Source organism: Zingiber officinale, chromosome 1A (assembly GCF_018446385.1).
Source record: "Zingiber officinale cultivar Zhangliang chromosome 1A, Zo_v1.1, whole genome shotgun sequence".
Classification (NCBI taxonomy): domain Eukaryota; kingdom Viridiplantae; phylum Streptophyta; class Magnoliopsida; order Zingiberales; family Zingiberaceae; genus Zingiber; species Zingiber officinale.
The window spans coordinates 103557558-103582009 of NC_055987.1; the positions used below are offsets into that span (position 1 = coordinate 103557558).

The 24452-nt window shown below is 37.2% G+C and overlaps 1 long non-coding RNA gene across 2 annotated transcripts; it reads left to right on the forward strand.

The window, feature by feature from the left end:
- The first annotated feature begins 20885 nt into the window (after positions 1-20885).
- Positions 20886-23880, forward strand: LOC122027979. 2 transcript variants are annotated; one of them, XR_006124597.1, is made up of 5 exons: positions 20886-21018; positions 21109-21462; positions 21535-21593; positions 21703-22089; positions 23649-23880. It is a non-coding gene; the product is annotated as an uncharacterized LOC122027979 (long non-coding RNA). The 2 variants fall into 2 exon arrangements; XR_006124596.1 differs by having other exon boundaries at positions 20946-21462.
- The last annotated feature ends 572 nt before the right edge of the window (positions 23881-24452 follow it).

The window sequence follows — 24452 nt, forward strand, 5'->3', positions numbered from 1 at the left end:
TCAAATACCTACTTAACTCTATTACTCCCCCTTTGTCATATATCAAAAAGAATTTTAGAGAGAAATTTAATCTCCCCCTTAAAAAGATCTAAGTGAATGCTTTTAAGTTTAAGGGGGAAGTCACTAATTTTTATCCTAGAGTCCAAGTACGTAAAGGTAAAAAAAACTTTAATATTCATCTATTTTCATTAGAGTAAATGTTTAACCCTTAGCTATTAGTTGTTTATCATAAAATAGTAGCGTTCACTTGGTTAGTCAAGTTAAGTGTGTGATCCAGCTAGTTTTGACTAAAAAGGATGATTCAACTTGATCAATTTGAGTTGGTATTTGTAGCCCAGACTTATGTTGATGCACAGATATAAGCATTCTGAAATTCAGCCAATACCCTATGCATCTCACACCATTCTAAGTGTTTTTCATATACAAACAAGGTATTCCTAGTGTGTTTGTAAGATGCTCTGATACCTATGGGTACATGTTTTCTAGGGGGAAAGATCTAGGCTAAGTCCAATCTTTGAAAGCACTAGTAAAATTGATAATTTTAAATAAATAAAAATAATTTATCCTAAATTTTAAAATCAAATTGGTTTTGGAAAAATACCCTTTTTTTAAAAAAACATAACTTTTAAAGAAACAACAAAGAAATGATTTTAAAAAATATTTTATTTTAAATCTTTTCTACTAAGCGCATGCCTAACTGTCTTCTAAGTGTACTGAACTCGAGTTCAGGTAAGATTTTGTGAAAATGTCTGCTAGGTTTGACTTGGACTTAACATAATCAAGTACAATATCACCCCTAGCTACATGATTCCTTACAAAGTGATGCTTTACCTCTATATGTTTAGTCCTTGAGTGGTGGATTGGATTTTTTGTTAAATTGATGAAACTTATGTTATCAATTGATATTTTTATATTTTTATATTATAATTGATAATCTTTTAAGTGTGCATTATCCATAATAGTTGAGATACACATTCTCCCATGGCTATATATTCCGCTTCAGTAGTGGATAAAGCAACACAGTGTTGTTTTCTATTAGACCAGCTTACTAGGCACTTACCTAGAAATTGGTATCTTCCACTTGTATTCTTTCTATCTAGTTTATCCTCATTATAATCTAAGTCAGACTACCTAACTAAGTCAAATATGCTAGTTCTAGGGTACCAAAGTCCTACATTTAGGGTTCCTTTAATATATCTAAGTATTCTTCTTCTTCTGTTGAATATATCTTAGCCGGTCATGTATTAAGAATATATCTCGATCGGTCATGCATTAAGAATACTTTATGTTGAATATATCTCGACCGGTGATGCATTAAGAATATATCTTGGCCGGTGATGCATTAAGAATATATCTTGGCCAGTCATGCATTAAGAATATATCTCGGCTGGTCATGCATTAAGAATACCTTATGTTGAATATGTCTAGGCCGGTGATGCATTAAGAATATATCTCGGTCGGTCATGCATTAAGAATACCATATGTTGAATATATCTAGGTCGGTGATGCATTAAGAATATATCTCGGCCGGTCATGCATTAAGAATATCTTAAGTTAAATATATCTCGGCCGGTCACGCACTAAGAATATATCTCGATCGATCATGCATTAAGAATATATCTCGGCTGGTCATGTATTAAGAATATATCTCGGTCGGTCATGCATTAAGAATACTTGTGTGATGCCAAGTGCTTTTACGCTTGCCTAGTCTACATTGCCCAGTAGAGCGCACACAAAGAGTATCTCGCTCGGTCGACATTCGCTCGGTCGATCATATGTTAAGAACTCTGTATGATGTTAAGTTCTTTTACACTTGCCCGATCTACATTTCCTGGTCGAGGGCACACAGAGAATATCTCTCTCGATCGACCTTCACTCGGTCATATATTACTACCTAACTAAGGTTAAACATCTCTAGGCCCTACCGGCTTTTCCCGTCTAGTCCTATGCAAGGAAACTCATGCTCGATCAAGTTCAGACATCAACTCATCCTCTTAACTTTAGCTCTCACTTCACCTGAAAGGCTCACTCATCATAACCCGTATCAGTATGAAAGATTATCCACCACCTATGTAACACCCCGCCTCCTACTAACTAGGCTGTAAGGCTGGGGGTTACATTATGCTAACTATTCTTGTGCGGAAAAGAAAAAGACTGAACTAATTAAAATTCTATGCTGTGTGCCATAATATCTGAACTTTATATCCGGGATACATTGCTGAAGTTATACATATGCTAAAGAAGGGAACTTAACTTCCTATATGGTCAAAATCTGAATTTTGGCACTTCTAGCTGAAATCAGACATTCCAATCGATCGGCTGATCGATTGGAGTTGTTTGATCGATCCAATGATCGATTCAACTCGCTACTGTGCATGGGGTCAAAACTGGATCGATCGGCTGATCGATCCAATTTGTTCAATCGATCCAGAGATCGATTTAGAAGCTCTCTGTTCGCGGGAATTAAATTCCTAATCAATCGGCTGATCGATCCATGGTCGATCGATCAGCTGATCGATTCCACAGCTCTCTATACGCAACAAATTACCTCCCAATCGATCGACTGATCGATTGGGGACCCTCCAATCGATCGGCTGATCGATTGGAGCTCTGATTTCTGCTGCAATTCAGAATCTCGAGCAAAACATGGATATATCAACTAACAAACACTAAACTCTTACCAAACAGATCATGATCCATAACTTACAACTAACATTAAGGTAACTAGAGGTCTAGGCATAGCATAGTGCCCACATCCACAATTCATGACACTTAATATTCTAGAAGTGCAAAAATTAACCAAAACTGAAACACTAAGTTCTTAAATATGCTAGTTCCCCCAAAGAACTTTATTCCAAGTTCCTGCCCACACACACCTTCATCGCATTGCCTCCAGCCTCCGCTATTTCATTTTTCCTTTACCTTTATCTGCAGTATACAGAAAATGCAACTGTAAGCTTGAGAGCTTAGTAAGAAATCATCTACCTCACAAAAACATGCATTTATAGAAATCATACTTTTTAAAAGATGTTATGCTGATATGAAAGCTGAGAATCATACTAGAAATGCTAAAACATGGCACATGAGCATGTAAATCATGGCAACCAAAAACTAAACATAAAGCTATCTGCTATATCAAGAGAAAACTGAACTGAAGCTAAACTGAATTCACTTATCTGTTTTGTGAAGTTTGAAAAACTATTTTCGTAAATAGGTAAAAATACTAAACATGCTGCTGATGGGCCCGGCAACTGTACTTGTTGTGCGCGCATCCCTAACTAGGCCGAGGTAGCAAATCCCGAATCTAGTAGGGTTACTAGGTTATCTAAACCTAGGGATGACTATGGGAGCCCAACCCAAGGACAACTGAAGTCCAGTATAGTGCCACTGATAAAGTAAAATACTTTTTATAACTGATTTATCATATCTTGCTTTTTACTAGGTTATCTAAACCTAGAACTAGGTTATCTGAACCTAGAGGCGACTATGGGAGCCCACCCATTGGACCGTAGTCCTATATCACTGAAGCAATGCTATATTTGCTAATTAAAATGCATCTAGGGCATTTAACTGAGCTATTAAAATGTTTATTGTAGCATTTAACTATTCTAGGCATTTTATCGAGCACTTGGTGTGTTCTAACTCTGCATATGTCTAAACTGAGAACATAATTGTGATCTAAGGGCATAAAAATATACAATTAGCTACTTATACTACAGGTGAGGGGTTACTTACATCCTGCACTAGATCTCTTACAATTCCGATCACTAAGTTTTCGGAGGAGAAGATCTTTTCGACGGTCTTCTCTCATCTATGTGTTCTTCTCACGGAGAGGAATGTTCTCGTGCCAGAGTTGTCGCCGGAGGGTGCTCCTATGGCCCTAGGGATTGAAACCCTAGGTTCCTTGGACTTGGCGTGAAGAGAGGGTGCAGGAGAAGAGAGGGCGGCGTGTGAGGGTGAGGGGAAAAGAGAGTTGTCATTTAGAAAATAATAACTCCTCTCTTAATTTCCTATTTATATTAAGTAATTAATATCACCCAACTAAACCTTAAATATAATTGTTCTCCTTTCCTTTCAGCACACCCCTGCTGGGGCCCCTTGGTTACTAGAGTCATCTATAAGGCGTAGAGTTCGCTAGGTCTCGGGTTCAATTCCCGCTTAGGCTATTTTACATTTTATTTGATTTTGCTACTTCGGCTATTCTAAAAATTCCATAAAAATATGCTAAAATTCCAGAAAAATCATAGAATATTTCTAAAATTAATTCGATAATTTTCGGGCATTACAATCCCCCATACCTTATAAAAAGTTCATCCTCGAACTTAGAATAACTCTAGGTATTTCTGCCTCATACTAGCTTCTGTCTCCCAAGTTGCCTCTTCTGTTGTGTGATTTTGCCAAATAACTTTTACTAATGGTACTTCCTTATTCCGCAACTTCTTAACTGCTCGGTCTATTATCTGAATAGGCCGACTGTCATAACTGAGGTTTTCGCGGACTTGTACCCACTGGGGCTCAATCACATGGGTGGCATCTGGGATATGCTTCTTCAGCATAGAGACATGAAATACATTATGGATAGCTGACATCTCCTAGGGTAGCTCCAGCTCATATGCTACTTTGCCAACTCTTCTGGTAATAAGGTATGGTCCCACATATCTGGGACTTAATTTGCCCTTCTTCCCAAAACGCATTACTCCCTTCATGGGAGCCACTCGGAGAAATACTGTATCCCCAACTGAAAACTCTAAGGGTCGACGTCGTGTATCAGCATAGCTTTTCTGGCGGCTCTGAGCTGTCTCTATCCTCTGGCGGATCCGCTGTATAGTTGCTGTGGTATCTGCTACTAGATCTGTCTGAAGTCCTAGTTCTTTCTGTTCACCACTCTCATACCAGCAGATTGGAGATCTACACCTCCGCCCATAGAGAGCCTCGTAGGGTGTCATACCGATAGTGGCCTGATAGCTATTATTATATACAAATTCTGCTAAACACAGATATCTACACCAACTTCCCTTGAAGTCTAGGGCACATGCTCGGAGCATATCTTCGAGTACCTGATTTACTCGCTCCGTCTGACCATCTGTCTGAGGATGGAAAGCTGTGCTAAACTTTAACTTGGTGCCCATTGCTGATTGTACACACTCCCAGAAGTGTGATGTGAATCTACTGTCCCTGTCTGAAATGATGGTCTATGAGACTCCATGCAGCCTGACAATCTCCTTGAGATATAACTGAGCTAGCTGCTCCATGGAATAGGATATCCTAATAGCTAAGAAGTGGGATGATTTAGTCAATTTATCGACTATTACCCAGATGGCATCAAGGCCATTCATGGTTCTGGGTAATCCCACTATGAAATCCATGGAAATATCCTCCCACTTCCATTTTGGGATCTGAATAGGTTGCAGAACTCCTCCTGGTCTCTGGTGCTCTGCCTTGACCCTCTGACAGGTCAGACAGGTACTGACATATCTAGCAATGTCTCTTTTCATCCCAGGCCACCAAAAATGTCTCTTTAAGTCTTGGTACATCTTGGTGGAACTAGGATGCATCGTATAAGGAGTCCTGTGAGCCTCGTCTAGGATCTTCCTCCGCAGTTCCTCCTGATCCGTAACGCATAGTCTGTCACCAAAACATAATACCCCACTATCAGATACTCTGAACTCTTCACTTCCTGATTCTGCTAACCCTTGCTTGATCTTCTGAATTTCAGGGTCCTGATCCTTAGCTATCTAAATATCACCAAGTAGGGTAGATGCTAATGTCATAGTGGAGAGTTGCCCAACTATTAATTCGAGATCGAAATCTGCAATCTCCTTTTGTAGGGACGGTGACATGGCTGCTAGGGATAGTAAGGTAGCACTGGACTTTCTGCTCAGTGTGTCTGCCACCTTATTGGCTTTTCCTGGGTGGTAGAGGATGTCTATGTCGTAGTCTTTGACCAGCTCGAGCCATCTACGTTGTCGCATATTCAGATCCTTCTGAGTGAAGAAGTACTTCAGACTCTGATGATCTGTATACACTCTGCACTGAGCTCCATACAAGTAGTGTCTCTAAATTTTGAGGGCGAACACGACTGCTGCAAGCTCAAGGTCATGAGTAGGGTAGTTCCTCTCATAGTCCTTGAGTTGTCTAGAGGCATAGGCGATCACTTTACCTTCTTACATCAGTACTGCTCCTAATCCCAATTTAGAGGCGTCACTGTAAATATCAAAGCTGTCTGTGTTTTCTGGCAGAGTCAGAATGGGTGTATTCTGTCCACTGAAATTTTCTGTTCTTCCTGGTGAGAGCTGTCAGTGGGGAGGCTATCCTGGAGAATTCCTCTACGAATTTCCTATAATAACCTGCTAGTCCCAAAAAGCTTCTGATTTCACTGACATTCTTAGGTCTCTTCTAGTTACTCACAGCTTCGATCTTACTGGGGTCTACCATGATACCATCTTTGGAGATGATGTGACCCAGAAAGGATACCTGATCGAGCCAGAATTCACATTTCATGAACTTGGCATATAGCTGGTTCTGCTGAAGGGTCTGCAGTACTATCTTCAGGTGCTCTGCATGTTCTTTCTGAGTTTTGGAATAAATAAGAATGTCGTCGATGAACACGATGACAAATTTATCTAAGTATTCTCTGAATACTCTGTTCATGAGGTCCATAAAGGTAGCTGGTGCGTTCGTCACACTAAAGGGCATGACTACGAACTCATAAGGTCCGTATCTGGTCCTGAAAGCCGTCTTGGGTATATCACCCTCTTTAACTCTCACTTGGTGGTATCTCGATGTGAGATCTATTTTAGATAACACTGCTGCTCCCTTTAACTGATCGAACATGTCGTCTATCCTGGGAAGAGGATACCTGTTCTTAATCGTGACTTGGTTTAATGCTCGGTAGTCTATACACAGGCGCATGCTCCCATCCTTATTCTTTACGAACAATACAGGCGCTCCCCATGGTGAGTGACTAGAGCGTACAAAGCCCTTGTCAAGCAGCTCCTGTAGTTGCTCCTGAAGTTCCTTCAGTTCTGCTGGAGCCATGCGGTAGGGTGCTTTGGAGATGGGATTTGTACCGAGGATAAGTTCTATTTCAAATTCAATCTCCCTGTCTGGTGCTAGGTCTGGTAACTCTTCAGGGAAAACTGCTAGGTAGTCACATACAACTCGGACCTCTTCTAGCTTTTGGTCCTTGTCCTGACTGGTATTGACTACCTGCGCTAAGAACCCCGTACATCCTGAATCCAATAGTTTTTGTGCTTTTAGAGCTGAGAGAATCTTCTTGGCCTTTCTCTTTGGTTCTCTGATGTACCTAAACTGTACTCCTGCTTCAGGTTGGAATACAACTCTCTGTTTACGGCACTCTATGGAGGCACCGTACTTGATCAGAAAGTCCATTCCCAAGATGATATCATAGTCAGCCATATCTAGCACTATCAGGTCACCAAAAAACTCTCTGTCTACTATAATAACTGGCACTGCTCGGAGCCAGTGCGTGGATGCCATAATTTCTCCTGAAGGTAGTGTTGTCAGAAATTGGCCACTGAGTACATCTGGAGGTATTGCTAATTTTTCGGCAAATGCCCTGGATATATAAGAATGGGTTGCCCCAGTATCGAATAAGACAGTTGCATTTTGCTGTAAAATACTAATCTGACCTGTAACAACTGTTGAGGCATTCGCTACGTCCTCTCTGGTGAGTGAGTAGATCCTCGTATTCGTCGTGGCTGAGGGGGATTCTAGTCGGCCCTGACTGATGTGTGGACCATCTATAGCAGCCTGCATCTGATGTAACTGTGCTGGGTTACCTCCGTACTGGATTGGCTGTGGTGGAGGGAGATTGGTCTTGTTCGGGCATTGCTTAGCCATATGCCCTTCCTGGCCACATTTGAAGCATTCTCGTGTGCCCTTGCGACAAACTCCTGGGTGGAATTTCCCACAAGTAGAGCACTTGGGATAACTAGGTTATTTACTAGCTGGTCCTCCTTTTGGGTAACTCCCTGATTTACGTTTATGGCTGGAATTCCCTTTCCAGTTAGACTTTGAAACGGCTTGCTTCTGCTGTTTGATGCTGTTCTGGTAATGCTCGGTGGTCAGAGCACTACCTACCAGTTCTTCAGTAGTTTGCGGCCTATGAACGCCGCTGGCCACATTCATTGCTATTTCCGGCCTTAACATTTTAAGTATCAACCGGACTCATTCTCTTTCAGTGCTGACTAATTCGGGGCATAGACGAGCCAGTCTGTTGAATTTCTTCACTGCCTCCTCAATTGAAAGGTTGCCCTGACAAAATTCAGTGAACTCGTCGTAGTGGCGGTTTGTGACCCGCATGTGAAAGAACTCCTCAAAGAATTCTCTCTCGAAGTCAGCCCATGTCATCTGGTTCACTGGGCACTTCGCTTTAATCCTCTCCCACCACATACGTGCGTCTCCTGTCAGGCAGAATGAGGCGCATTTCACCTTTTCATACTCCGGCCAGTCCAGAAGCTCCATCGTACTCTCCAGTGTTTTGAACTAGGCTTGGGCATCCCATGGTTCACTAGTGCCTGAGAAATGCTCTGGCTTGATTTTCTGCCACTGGATCAGATAAGCTTCTCTCCTTACCCCTGTTGCTGGGGCTACTGGTGCTGCAGGCTGGACTGGTGGAACCTCTATCACTACTGGGGTTGCTAAGTTAGGCTCTGGGGTGACAGTGGGAGTGTTCTACTGATTAGCCCTTAGGGTGGCTATCTCCTGTTGTTGTTCAGCTAGTTGCTTTTGTAACTGAGCCACTACTGCTACAAGGTCTGGGGGAGGCACTGAGCTGCCTGCCTCTTGTTGGGGCTCAGTAGCTTGTGTCTTTCTAGCTGGACATCCGCGTACCATTTTCTAGAGAAATAGAAGACATACATAACTAATACTATCATATTTGCATAACTATCATTATCATGTTAAATGCCACCATATATAAACATGCTTTAGTTATCTATGAACATGCAAGCAAGAAACATAATTAAAGTGAGAGGTATTCTTACTTGGAAGCTGTAGGTTCAATGCTGATGTGTGTATGTGAGGAAGTATGGAACTTGCTCTGATACCACTCTGTAACGTCCCGCCTCCTACTAACAAGGCTGTAAGGCCGGGGGTTACATTATGCTAACTATTCTTGTACAGAAAAGAAAAAGACTGAACTAATTAAAATTCTATGTTATGTGCCATAATATCTAAACTTTATATTCGGGATACATTGCTGAAGTTATACATATGCTAAAGAAGAGACCTTAACTTCTTATTTGGTCAAAATCTGAATTTTGGCACTTCTAGCTGAAATCAGACATTCCAATCGATCGGCTGATCGATTGGAGTTGTCTGATCGATCCAATGATCGATTCAACTCGCTACTGTGCACGGGGTCAAAACTGGATCGATCGGCTGATCGATCTAATCTGTTCAATCGATCCAGAGATCGATTCAGAAGCTCTCCGTTCGCGGGAATTAAATTCCCGATAGATCGGCTGATCGATCCATGGCCGATCGATCAGCTGATCGATTCCACAGCTCTCTATACGCAACAGATTACCTCCCAATCGATCGGCTGATCGATTGGGGACCCTCCAATCGATCGGCTGATCGATCGGAGCTCTGATTTCTGCTATAATTCAGAATCTCGAGCAAAACATGGATACATCAACTAACAAACACTAAACTCTTACCAAACAGATCATGATCCATAACTTACGACTAACATTAAGGTAACTAGAGGTCTAGGCATAGAATAGTGCCCACATCCACAATTCATGACACTTAATATTCTAAAAGTGCAGAAAATAACCAAAACTGAAACACTAAGTTCTTAAATCTGCTAGTTCCCCCAAAGATCTTTATTCCAAGTTTCTGCCCACACACACCTTCATCGCATTGCCTCCAGCCTCCGCTATTCCATCTATCCTTTACCTTTATCTGCAGTATACAGAAAATGCAACTGTAAGCTTGAGAGCTTAGTAAGAAATCATCTACCTCGCAAAAACATGCATTTATAGAAATCATGCTTTTTAAAAGATGTTATGTTGATATGAAAGCTGAGAATCATACTAGAAATGCTAAAACATGGCACATGAGCATGTAAATCATGGCAACCAAAAACTAAACATAAAGCTATCTACTATATCAAGAGAAAACTGAACTGAAGCTAAGCTAAATTCACTTATCTGTTTTGTGAAGTTTGAAAAACTATTTTCGTAAATAGGTAAAAATACTAAACATGCTGCTGATGGACCCGGCAACTGTACTTGCTGTGCGCGCATCCCTAACTAGGCCCGAGGTAGCAAATCTCGAATCTAGTAGGGTTACTAGGTTATCTAAACCTAGGGACGACTATGGGAGCCCAACCCAAGGACAACTGAAGTCCAGTACAGTGCTACTGATAAAGTAAAATACTTTTTATAATTGATTTATCGTATCTTGCTTTTTACTAGGTTATCTAAACCTAGAACTAGGTTATCTGAACCTAGAGGCGACTATGGGAGCCCACCCATTGGACCATAGTCCTATATCACTGAAGCAAGGCTATATTTGCTAATTAAAATGCATCTAGGGCATTTAACTAAGCTATTAAAATGCTTACTGTAGCATTTAACTATTCTAGGCATTTTATCGAGCACTTGGTGTGTTCTAATTCTGCATATGTCTAAACTGAGAATATAATTGCGATCTAAGGGCATAAAAACATACAATTAGCTACTTATACTGCAGGTGAGGGGTTACTTACATCCTGCGCTAGATCTCTTACAATTCCGATCGCTAAGTTTCCGGAGGAGAAGATCTTTTCGACGGTCTTCTCACGTCTATGTGTTCTTCTCGCGGAGAGGAACGTTCTCGTGCCGGAGTTGTCGCCGGAGGGTGCTCCTATGGCCCTAGGGATTGAAACCCTAGGTTCCTTGGACTTGGCGTCAAGAGAGGGTGCGGGAGAAGAGAGGGCGGCGTGTGAGGGTGAGGGGAAAAGAGAGTTGTCATTTAGAAAATAATAACTCCTCTCTTAATTTCCTATTTATATTAAGTAATTAATACCACCCAACTAAACCTTAAATATAATTGTTCTCCTTTCCTTTCAGCACACCCCTGCTGGGGCCCCTTGGTTACTAGAGTCATCTATAAGGTGTAGAGTTCGCTAGGTCTTGGGTTCAATTCCCGCTTAGGCTATTTTACATTTTTATTTGATTTTGCTACTTCGGCTATTCTAAAAATTCCATAAAAATATGCTAAAATTCCAGAAAAATCATAGAATATTTCTAAAATTAATTCGATAATTTTCGAGCGTTACAATCCCCCATACCTAAGGGATTTAGTCAAGGATGAGTTGACTTAACCCTTTTCGTAAAAACCCTTGAGTCTGATATTTTTATAGCTCAAGTTTACATAGATGACAAAATCTTTGGTTCAACTAATTGATAAGTTTTGTAAGTGTTTACAACCTTAATGGAACATGAGTTTGAAATGAGTCTAGTAAATAAACTAACATTTTTCTTAAGTCTATAAATTAAATAAACCAATGAAATAAATTATGTATATCAACAAAAATATACAAAAGAATTACTTGAAAAAATTAAATTGAAAAATGCTAAAGAAATAAAAACTCCAATGACAACTAACATAATATCAGATAGTGATCCAAATGAAAAACCAGTCGACTTAAAATATTATAGAAGTGTCATAAGTAGTTTGTTATGCTTAACTATAAGCTGACATAATATTTTATTTATAGTTAGTATGTGTGACAGATACCAAACCTGTGCTAACGAATCTCACCTAACTAATGTAAAAAGAATCTTTAGATATTTAAAAGGCATACCCAATGCTGGAATTTGGTCCCCTAGAATATCTAATTTTGAACTTATAGATTATTCTGACTCAGATTATGCAGGTTGTAAATTAGATTGAAAAATTATAAGTGGAGGAAGTTAACTCCTTGGGCCATCACTTGTCGTCTGGTTTAGTAGAAATCAGCACTATGTTCCTTTATCTACTACTGAAGCAGAATATATGACAATGGGTGAGTGTGTAGTAAAAGATTTTAACTTTGTTTGTTGATAATATTAGCTCAATTAACTTAATAAAAATCTAGTGCATTATTCATGAACAAAACATATTAAAATAAAACACCATTTTGTACGAGACCATGTAGCCAGAGGAGATATTAAATTCAACTATGTTGAGTTCAAGTCAAATATGGTTGACATCTTCACTAAACCACTATCAGAATATGAATTTAGTGATTTATGCCGATAGTTAGGAATGTGTACGATAGATTAGGACTTAATCCTTTACTTTATTTTTACTTGTCAAGCAATTTTCAACTTCTAGGCTACTCATACTTTTACTTTGACTTTAAAATCCCTATTTTTTTAGTTTTTCAAAATCTGTTATGGACTTAGCCTAGGTTTACCCTAAAAAACCATGTTCCTATTGTTGAGGTTGCAAGGTTGCAAATATAGTCCCACATTGAAAACACATGGGAAAGATCATGGGTTTATAAGAGAAAAGATATCTTCATTGGTATGAGACCTTTTGGGTAGAGCCCAAGAGCAAAACCATGAGGGTTTAGGCCCAAAGTGGACAATATCATACCATTGTGGAGATATCTAAATTTTTTTCAATCCTACAATTGGTATCAGAGCTCGGACTGTTAGAAGGTTTAACAATCGACTGTGCACAAGAGCTATGGTCTGATTGAGCCATGTGGGTACAAAATTGACCTCGAAGAAAGAAAGTGGGGGCTCCTATATTCGGATCAAGAGGACCAGACACCAGGCAGAAAGTCATAGTTGTGGCTAGACAAAGAAGTCCTAGTAGGTGAGGTGGATTGAGGGGCAGGAAGACCTAGTGGGTCAAGGATCGGACATGGGAGGCCTGTGGTCCTTTATTTGAGGGGGGAATGTTAGGGTTGCAAGGTTGCAAACATAGTCCCATATTGAAAACACATGGGAAAGATCATGGGTTTATAAGAGAAAAGATATCTCCATTGGTATGAGGCCTTTTAGGTAGAACCCAAGAGCAAAACCACTCAGGCTTAGGTCCAAAGTGGACAATATCATACCATTGTGAAGATATCTAAATTCTTTTCGATCCTACACCTATAGTTATAGCAGCCACACTAGGATTATCTTGCATAGGGTATTACTTGGACTTCAGATACTTATTTTAGTGCATCAATATAAGTCTGAGCCAGGTTGAGGGGGAGGACCTATTTTTCTTGAAAAATATTTTGTAAAATACTAATTTTTTTAAAAAAAAATATTTTTAAAATTATTTTGAAAAGTACTTTGAAAACTACTTGAAACCCACTTTGAAAGTTACTTTGAAATTACTTTGATAAACTTCATTAAACTCAATTTCAAACTATTTTGGAAAATACTTGTAATTTTTAAAAAATATTTTGAAATTTTTATCTTTGAAAATACTTAGAAATTTATTTTGAAAATTACTTTACTAATAACTTTGAAAAATTCCATGCAAAGTTTATACTTGAAAAATCCCTACAAATTTCTATACTTAAAAAATATCTTGAAAAAACCTTACAAATTTTTATGCTTGAAAAAATACTTTGAAAAATCCTTACTTGAAAAATATTTTTGAAAAATCCTTGATAATATTTATGATCAATTCTTGAAATATAACTTTTGAAACCTTTTTAAAAAATTGTTAGCCAATTATTTTGAAAATTTTGAAAGCATTATAAATTTACCTTGAAAATTCTTGACATTTATGTTGAAACTCTAGATGTTTAACAACTGTCTTTGATTTTTTTTTGAAAACTCCTCCCTAAAATAAACTTGAAAACCTTTATTGTTTTATAAGCTCACTTGGTTTATTTACATGTTTTATACTCTTGGTGGAATTCATTTGCATGTCCATTTTTGATGAATGCCAAAGAGGGAGAGTTAGAGTTTAAGTAAGAAAAAGTATGAATTCTATGAAAATCTTGACCCTAAAATGATCAAGAGAATAAATAAAAAGTTAAACTAATTTTGTTCTCCTAAAATCATAATCATATTCTTTTGTTCTTGTAATTTTTCTAAATTTAACCCATATTATCATCACATCAAAAAGGGAGAAATTGTAGGTGCAGTAAGTGCCAATGATTAAACTTAGACTTTGATGAATGATAAATGATTAAAGTTAGGTTCTGTGTGATCTAATGTTATTACTAAATATCAAGGACTTGACGGGTCTAGAGGACTTGGCACCAGGCTGAAATCTAGCTAGATCTGTTGTACTTGATAGCTGGTGGGAAGCCCAGATAGGTCTAGAGGATCTGATATTTGGCAAAAAAATATAGTTGGGTCCTATTTAGATTCATTTTGAAAGTCTAAGCTAAGATCAAGATAGACCTTGGTCTGGAAGGCAGGATCTAATTAATAATCTTATTAAATTATGCTAACTCTATTTTACAGGTTAAACATCTTTCTGTTAGACTAAAAAATTTTTGCAAAAGCAAAAATAAAGTAAAGCCTCAGATGAATAGTATCTGAGGTGCCTTGGAGGGTCGAGGAGGTGCCTTAGAGTTGTACAGAGGCTTCCTAGATCTAGAGGAGGCACCCTCACACGGATGAACTTTGAGGATAGATTTCTCACGAAGGGGAGGAGCCCTAGAGTGCGTCTCAGAGTGCTTCTAAGGGGCCTCAAAGTGCTTGGAAGGTGACCTCACATGGATAGAAGTCGCAATCTATGCGACTTATCATGACCAATGCTTAAGGGATTAAATTTACATTTGGAGGCCCCTCGAATGGGGTTGGAGGCACCCTCAACACTCCTTAAAAGGGTTGTTCGACCAACAGAACCACACAAGTTCAATGCGAGCTACTATCACTCTTTTGCTGCTTCGACTACGCTTTACTGTCGCGCTACTGCTTCGTGACATCTGACTGGTGTCGGCAGACCGACACCAATACACGAGCATCCCACATCGACATAGTTTGTGATTGGAAACAATTTCTTAAAACTATTTAATTTATTGCTAAGGTAGTGTAGTTTGTTACACTGTCCTTGTTTTGTGATCCTATACTCAATTCACTCTTTTGACAGTTTTGGAAGATGTCTTTAGTGGATTGCCTAATGATACAGTCAGGAAGGTCGTGAGTCTTGGAGTAGGAGTCGCTGAATACTCTAAACCAACTAACCAACGTTGTCTTTGTGTGTTTATTCTTTCATTTTCTATCTTCTTTGCATACTTATACTTTACAGTTTTAAAAGGTGAAAAGAACAAAATTTTAAACACACATGATTTATCCCCCCCCCCTCACGTGCTCATCGATCCTACATATACATCGGTATGTATGAGATTAAGTAACTATTTTATTAGTCCACCCTTTTCATTAAAAGGTAACTGTCATCTTGCCTTTTAAACATGAATCACATGTATCAAATGAATTTAATTCAAATGATTCTAGAATTATAATTCTTTGCAATTCAGACATACGTTTCTTGTTTATATGGCCAATGCGACAATTTCATGAGTAGGAGGTCATTTGATCATCTTTTCAAGCACGTTTATTGCTTATTTTGACATTGAAGATGTTGCTGGATATATCTAACGCGTAGATGTCTTTGCATAAAGTTCTAGTACCGTAAAGAATGCCATTTAAAGTTATATAACAATAGTTATTACTAAAAGTCAACTGGAAACCCTTTCTATTTAAACAAGAAATACAACCCATGTTTTTATTAATACAACAATGAAATAACAATTATCTAGTTTTAAGACAATTCTACTAGGAAGCTTCAATAAATATGTTCTGATGGTGGCAGCTACAACCTTTGCTCTATTGCCAACTCATAGATTTATTTCTCCATTGACGAGTCTTTTACAATTCCTTAGTACCTATATGTCATTACATGTATGTGAGCCACACCTAGTATCCAATATCCAAGTGTTAAAAAAATAGCATAACAATCAATAATAAAAAAAAATACCTGAAGCAGATGGGGCATCGAATGTCATCCTCTTCTTCTCAGACTCAAGATAAATCTTATAGTTTCTTTTCTATATCCCATCTTGCCACAATGATAGCATGAGCCTTTTGTTGCTGGTTCTACTATCTTAGCCTTTTTCTTCTTCCCAGTGGCCTAATGCCACTACAAAAAAACTACAATTTAGGGACGAAATTTTGGGACGAATAAAATTCATTGCAAATTTGGGACAAATTTTGCAACGAAGAAATAATTCATCGCAAATTAGCAACGAAGATAGAAACGGAAAAAGTTCGTTGCAAATTAGCAACAAATACATTTTCGTCGCAAAACTCGTTGCCAATCAGCGTCGAAAAATAAATTTCGTTGGAAAAATTAAAAAATTTGCGTCAAAAAAAATGTTCATCACAGAATTTGAGATAAACATATAAATTTTTGCAACAAATATCTGGTTTCATCGCAAATTGGCAACAAATATATATTCGTCGCAATTATCGTCGCAAATTTGGGACGAAATCCCGAGGTCGTCGCAAATTTCTATTTTTTTAAGTGAGACTTTAAAAATTTGGAAGATGACCCTAGAGATTTCGGAATGACACGAAACAAGTTTCTATGGGTTCGTATCGTAGTCCTCATCTTACTAGTGGGCCCAAACAAAATTTTTAATCAATATTCTGACGTTTATAAATTTTCTAACCCGAACGAGTAATAAATATTAAAATCCTGATTCAAAAATTTATAAACGTCGGAATATTAGTTAAAAATTTTGTTTGAGCCCACTAGTAAGATGGTGAGGACGATACGAACCCATAGAAACTTGTTTCGTGTCATTCCGAGCATTGTAGGGTCATCTATCAATTTTTTAAAGTATCAATTAAAAAAACAATGAAAAAGAAATTTTGGGACGAAATTTGGAATTCGTCCCTAATTTGGGACGAACCTGGAAGTTCGTTGCAAATTTGGGACGAATTCTCAGTTCGTCGCAAAGTTTAAAATTTTCAAATATCAAAATAAATGCGTCGAAAATACGAGAGATGGACCTACAGAGCTCCGAATCACATGAAACAAGTTCCTATGGGTTCGTATCGATCTCATGATCGCAACGATGCCCTCAAATATTTTAAAAAAAAATTTAATCGTAATAATAAGTGGAAGAAGTTCATGAAGCTTAAGAGTTAGTGAAAAAGAGTTAGTGTTTGAAAATGGTGAAGTGATTTTGGAATTAAAAAAATACTCACCTAAAAATATTGTGTGAAAAAAATATTTGAGGTCACCGTTGCGATCAGGAGATCGATACGAACCCATAGAAACTTGTTTCATGTGATTCGGAGCTCTGTAGGTCCATCTCCCGTATTTTGGATGTATTTTTTTTATTTATGAAAAATTACAATTTTGCAACGAACTCGGGAATTCGTCCCTAATTAGGGACGAATTCCCGAGTTCGTCGCAAATTTCTATTTTTTTAAGTAACACTTTAAAAATTTGGAAGATGATCCTAGAGATCTCGGATTGACACGAAACAAGTTTCTATGGGTTCGTATCGTTCTCCTCATCTCACTAGTGGGCCCAAACAAAATTTTTAATCAATATTCTGACGTTTATAAATTTTCTAACCCGAACGAGTAATAAATATTAAAATCTTGATTCAAAAATTTATAAACGTCGGAATATTAGTTAAAAATTTTGTTTGGGCCCACTAGTAAGATGGTGAGAATGATACGAACCCATAGAAACTTGTTTCGTGTCATTCCGAGCTCCCTAGAGTCATCTATCAATTTTAAAGTATCAATTTAAAAAAATAAAAAAGAAATTTTGGGACGAAATTTGGAATTCGTCCCTAATTTGGGACGAATTCCCGAGTTCGTCGCAAATTTCTATTTTTTTAAGTAAGACTTTAAAAATTTGGAAGATGACCCTAGAGATTTCGGAATGACACGAAACAAGTTTCTATGGGTTCGTATCATTCTCCTCATCTTACTAGTGGACCCAAACAAAATTTTTAATCAATATTCTGATGTTTATAAATTTTCTAACCCGAACGAGTAATAAATATTAAAATCCTGATTCAAAAATTTATAAACGTCGGAATATTAGTTAAAAATTTTGTTTGAGCCCACTAGTAAGATGGTGAGAATGATACGAACCCATAGAAACTTGTTACGTGTCATTCCGAGCACTGTAGGGTCATCTATCAATTTTTTAAAGTATCAATTAAAAAAACAATGAAAAAGAAATTTTGGGACGAAATTTGGAATTCGTCCCTAAATTGGGACGAACCTGGAAGTTCGTTGCAAATTTGGGACGAATTCTCAGTTCGTCGCAAAATTTAAAATTTTCAAATATCAAAATAAATGCGTCGAAAATACGGGAGATGGACCTACAGAGCTCCGAATCACATGAAACAAGTTCCTATGGGTTCGTATCGATCTCATGATCGCAACGATGCCCTCAAATATTTTTAAAAAAATTTTAATCGTAATAATAAGTAGAAGGAGTTCATGAAACTTAAGAGTTAGTGAAAAAGAGTTAGTGTTTGAAAATGGTGAAGTGATTTTGGAATTAAAAAAATACTCACCTAAAAATATTGTGTGAAAAAAATATTTGAGGTCACCGTTGCGATCAGGAGATCGATACGAACCCATAGAAACTTGTTTCATGTAATTCTGAGCTCTGTAGGTCCATCTCCCGTATTTTGGATGTATTTTTTTTATTTATGAGAAATTACAATTTTGCAACGAACTCGGGAATTCGTCCCTAATTAGGAACGAATTCCCGAGTTCGTCGCAAATTTCTATTTTTTTATTAAAAATTTAGAAGATGACCCTAGAGATCTCGGATTGACACGAAACAAGTTTCTATGGGTTCGTATCGTTCTCCTCATCTCACTAGTGGGCCCAAACAAAATTTTTAATCAATATTCTGACGTTTATAAATTTTCTAACCCGAACGAGTAATAAATATTAAAATCTTGATTCAAAAATTTATAAACGTCGGAATATTAGTTAAAAATTTTGTTTGGGCCCACTAGTAAGATGGTGAGAACGATACGAACCCATAGAAACTTGTTTCGTGTCATTCCGAGCTCTCTAGAGTCATCTATCAATTTTTAAAGTATCAATTTAAAAAAAAAATTAAAAAAGAAATTTTGGGACGAAATTTGGAATTCGTCCCTAATTTGGGACGAATTCCCGAGTTCGTCGCAAATTTCTATTTTTTTAAGTAAGACTTTAAAAATTTGGAAGATGACCCTAGAGATTTCGGAATGACACGAAACAAGTTTCTATGGGTTCGTATCATTCTCCTCATCTTACTAGTGGACCCAAACAAAATTTTTAATCAATATTCTGATGTTTATAAATTTTCTAACCCGAACGAGTAATAAATATTAAAATCCTGATTCAAAAATTTATAAACGTCGGAATATTAGTTAAAAATTTTGTTTGAGCCCACTAGTAAGATGGTGAGAATGATACGAACCCATAGAAACTTGTTACGTGTCATTCCGAGCACTGTAGGGTCATCTATCAATTTTTTAAAGTATCAATTAAAAAAACAATGAAAAAGAAATTTGGGACGAAATTTGGAATTCGTCCCTAATTTGGGACGAACCTGGAAGTTCGTTGCAAATTTGGGACGAATTTCCAATTCGTCGCAAAATTTAAAATTTTCAAATATCAAAATAAATGCGTCGAAAATACGGGAGATGGACCTACAGAGCTCCGAATCACATGAAACAAGTTCCTATGGGTTCGTATCGATCTCATGATCGCAACGATGCCCTCAAATATTTTTAAAAAAATTTTAATCGTAATAATAAGTGGAAGAAGTTCATGAAGCTTAAGAGTTAGTGAAAAAGAGTTAGTGTTTGAAAATGGTGAAGTGATTTTGGAATTAAAAAAATACTCACCTAAAAATATTGTGTGAAAAAAATATTTGAGGTCACCGTTGCGATCAGGAGATCGATACGAACCCATAGAAACTTGTTTCATGTGATTCGGAGCTCTGTAGGTCCATCTCCCGTATTTTGGATGTATTTTTTTTATTTATGAAAAATTACAATTTTGCAACGAACTCGGGAATTCGTCCCTAATTAGGGACGAATTCCCGAGTTCGTCGCAAATTTCTATTTTTTTAAGTAACACTTTAAAAATTTGGAAGATGATCCTAGAGATCTCGGATTGACACGAAACAAGTTTCTATGGGTTCGTATCGTTCTCCTCATCTCACTAGTGGGCCCAAACAAAATTTTTAATCAATATTCTGACGTTTATAAATTTTCTAACCCGAACGAGTAATAAATATTAAAATCTTGATTCAAAAATTTATAAACGTCGGAATATTAGTTAAAAATTTTGTTTGGGTCCACTAGTAAGATGGTGAGAACGATACGAACCCATAGAAACTTGTTTCGTGTCATTCCGAGCTCTCTAGAGTCATCTATCAATTTTTAAAGTATCAATTTAAAAAAAAAATAAAAAAGAAATTTTGGGACGAAATTTGGGATTCGTCCCTAATTTGGGACGAATTCCCGAGTTCGTCGCAAATTTTTATTTTTTTAAGTATGACTTTAAAATTTGGAATATGACCCTAGAGAGCTCAGAATGACACGAAACAAATTTCTATGGGTTCGTATCATTCTCCTCATCTTACTAGTGGGCCCAAACAAAATTTTTAATCAATATTCTGACGTTTATAAATTTTCTAATCCGAACGAGTAATAAATATTAAAATCTTGATTCAAAAATTTATAAACGTCAAAATATTAGTTAAAAATTTTGTTTGGGACCACTTGTCATATGGTGAGAACGATACGAATCCATAGAAACTTGTTTCGTGTCATTCCGAGCACTGTAAGGTCATCTATCAATTTTTTGAAGTATCATTTAAAAAATAAAATGTTTGCGACGAATTATGAGGTCGTCCCTAATTTGGGACGAACTTGGCAACGAATTATAGTTCGTCGCAGAAATCGCAATAATCCCGATCCCTACCGTGCCCTAATTCTTTTTCTTCTCTTCTCCATCTGCTCGTGCGGCGGCTGCGAACCTTCTGCCCTATTCCGGCCACGATCTCCAACAGGTAAGTTTATTTCTCCCCCTCTTTTTTCCCAAGCATACTAGAGCGTAAGGCGATGGTCGTTGCTTGGTCACGCCGGCTTTTCTTGCACAGCACGCACGGATCTCCGACCCCCTATATGCTGCTTTCTGGCCTTGGTGGCCGCTGCCGGCCGAAGGATCGTTGCCGACCGCCTGGCGACGCTGGCTTGCCGGTTGCCGCCTCCCCTGTGATGCCTCGGGGGCTGCTATCGGTCTCCTTCTGCCGTCTGCAACTGCTGTCGGGCCAGATAGCCACTAATGGCCACTGTCGCCCGCTTGGCGACATTGCCTTGCTGGATGTCGGCCCCCTGTGACGCCTAGGGGGGCTGCTGCTGGTCTCGTGCTGCCATTGGCAGTCCCTGCTGGCTCCTAGTTGCTGCTACCGACCCCGGTTGTCGTTGCCAGTTCTTGTCGGCTGCTGCTTTCCGTGGGTGTCGGTGGCAATAATTGTTTTTGAATCTTATATACAATTGTAAAAATTTTATTGTTTCTTGTGTAGGTTTGTACACCGACGTGGTTTAATTTGGAGAGACGCTCATTGTTGTTCTCCTTTGTCAGGTATATGTATTTAGATTTGTTTATTAATAATGATAGTAATAATGATACTGTATTTACCTATTGTACTATTTCTTGTTTTTATTTTGATACTGTATTTCGACTTGTTCAGCTTCTGCTAGTTCTGATATTGAGGGGTCTGAGCCGTCTGTTGGTAGTGATTTCAATTTATGGCTATAGGCGAGTGGGGGGCCAAAAAGGGGAGGAAAGATATTCGGAATGAGTTCATTGAGCAGAACCCATAGAGTTGGTCGTATATCTTCTTCTTCCTCCTCACATACCTGGTAGATGCATAACTTGACTGAAGAGGTTTCCCAGTTGAAGGGCATTATAAAGAACAGGGATGAAGAAATGAGAGAAATGCGCCGACAACAAGATTTTATTATGCGGCATCTTCAGTTAAGTTCTGTTCCAAGTCATATTCCTTCCGGTGACGGTGATGATGGTGATGATGGTGATGATGATAATGGCGGTGGTGGTGATTCTTGATAAATTTATGGTAAATTTTATGTTTGAATATTTTTCATGTCATGTTATAGTTGATTCTATATTTTCATTTTACCTTAATACATTGCATCTTATGTCATGTTTGCTATCTATATAAGATAACGCTGCCAAACAAATTCTACTACATTATTATTAATTTAGCTTTGTATCTTCATGTCCTTGCTCTTTTGATTATTTTTTAGAACACCTTATACTATGATGTGTTATAATAATTCCATGCTGCCTTTGTATAATTTTGATGTTTGAGTTACAATTATGTCATCTTTTTGATGCAATGACTAGTTTAATTTGGTGATCATTCTTTTGAACCTTTCATAGAGTAACTATCTCTAATATTGATTTGAGTTCTTTTGTCAATTCTTTTACCCGCGTTTATATTTTTGTTATTATTTTTGTTGGGATTGGAAATCTTGTTCTAGTATAATCACATTAGTATATATGTAATATATATACTAATGTGAGTACTGATGTGCTCTTTTTAAGAGCACTTATATACACATTTAACTATACAAAATTAACCACACAAGTATTAAAAGGATTATCAATGTACTTATTTCATTATCAATTTCCTTATTTGAAGCTCCTTGAATGCCCTTGTTTGTCGCTGACAACGATTTCATTGAAGCATAAATAACTTAAAGAGGTTTAGGAGAAATTTGACTAAATAACTTATTTCATTATCAAATAGAACTTTTACTATACACTCAAAATTATAGGTCTACCTAATTTTATTTCATTGCAAAATGATTCAATTATGAACCTTCACGTATAGCAGTATGTTGGCAAAACAGAATGTTATTGTAGCTTGTTTGAAGATATGGATGCTGGTGATTAAACAAAATTGTTATATATATATATTTGAAGAAATTTAAGTAGATTGATGAATTTTAAATTAAAAGGTAGGATATGCAATTAGAGATTAAGATGCTAGCATGTGGATTGAAACCTTAAGCCAACAGTCCTATTAAAATTTATTGAATTTCTCCTTAGGTATATAATTTGAGTCTCTATGACAGTTACTTGCTCATATGGGGCTCCAAGATCCTATTTTTTTGTCAAACTGTAGGATCCTTACATTCGTGAAACAAGATATTTAATTTAGTAAACACGAAAATATAGTCCAATTTACAAGAATACTATTATGATTGCATATTAGCAAGTTGATTGGTAATCATCAAGGTATATAACAATGGGAATAATCACTGATCTGGTAATATTAAATCACATAAAAATTGTTCCAATGGAATTAGTTGTATATATGAATATGATGTGTTTAGTTTTGGGATAATTTGTTGAACTTGTTGTTTGAATTTTGGTTATTTGTATATATGAACATGAGGCTTGACCAAAGGATATGAATTGCAAACAACTTTAATTTCACATTGATACTTTGCATTTTATATCATGATGATACTTTGCATGCTATGACAAACAATCTTAGTAACAAATTTCATTCATGTATGTAAATGTTAGATACAAATATCATTAATATGTTTGATACATTTTTGTAATTATAAATGTTACTTATTGTATGTTTGTAATTTGACGCAGGAAAAAAAGCACGGAAGGTGACCGAAGCTCCTGAGACATGATGATATGTATTTTATTTTCTTTTGGATGTCTTGTTACATTTGTTGTTTGGATTATTATAGAACTTTCATGTTTGATATTATGAGTTGTTGAACTTGTTTGGATTTTGGTTAGTTGTATATATGAATATGATGTGTTTAGTTTTGGGATGATTTGATTGGATATAAGATATATGGATTATGGATGTGTAGGATATGATGTGTTTAGTTTTGAGATGATTTTTTTGGATGTCGTATATGGATGTATTGGATATAATTTGTTAAAGATGATGTAATTGTAATATGTAAACAGAAATACAGAAAAAACAAAAAATAGTTTCTGCATTTTTTTTTTGGGACAAATTTTGCGACAAATATATCTTTGTCGCAAATTTATCGTAAAATTCGTCCCAAATTTCGTCGCAAATTTGGGACAAAAAATAATTTTTTGTCACAAAAGATACAACTTTTGCGATGAATCAAGATTTGTCCCAGAATTCGTCGCAGATTTGGGACAAAATTAAGTTTTTCGTCGCAAATTAGGAACAACTTTTTTCTGATCGATGTGTGTTAACGTTCCAAATTTGGGACGAATCTGGATTCGTCCCAAAATTCGTCCCAAATTTGGGACGAATCCAGATTCGTCCCAAATTTGCGACGAATCCAGATTCGTCCCAAATTTGCGACGAATCTGAATTCGTCCCAAATTTGCGACGAATCTGAATTCGTCCCAAATTTGGGACGAAAATATGTTTTTGTCGCAAATTTCCGATGAAAATAGATTTTT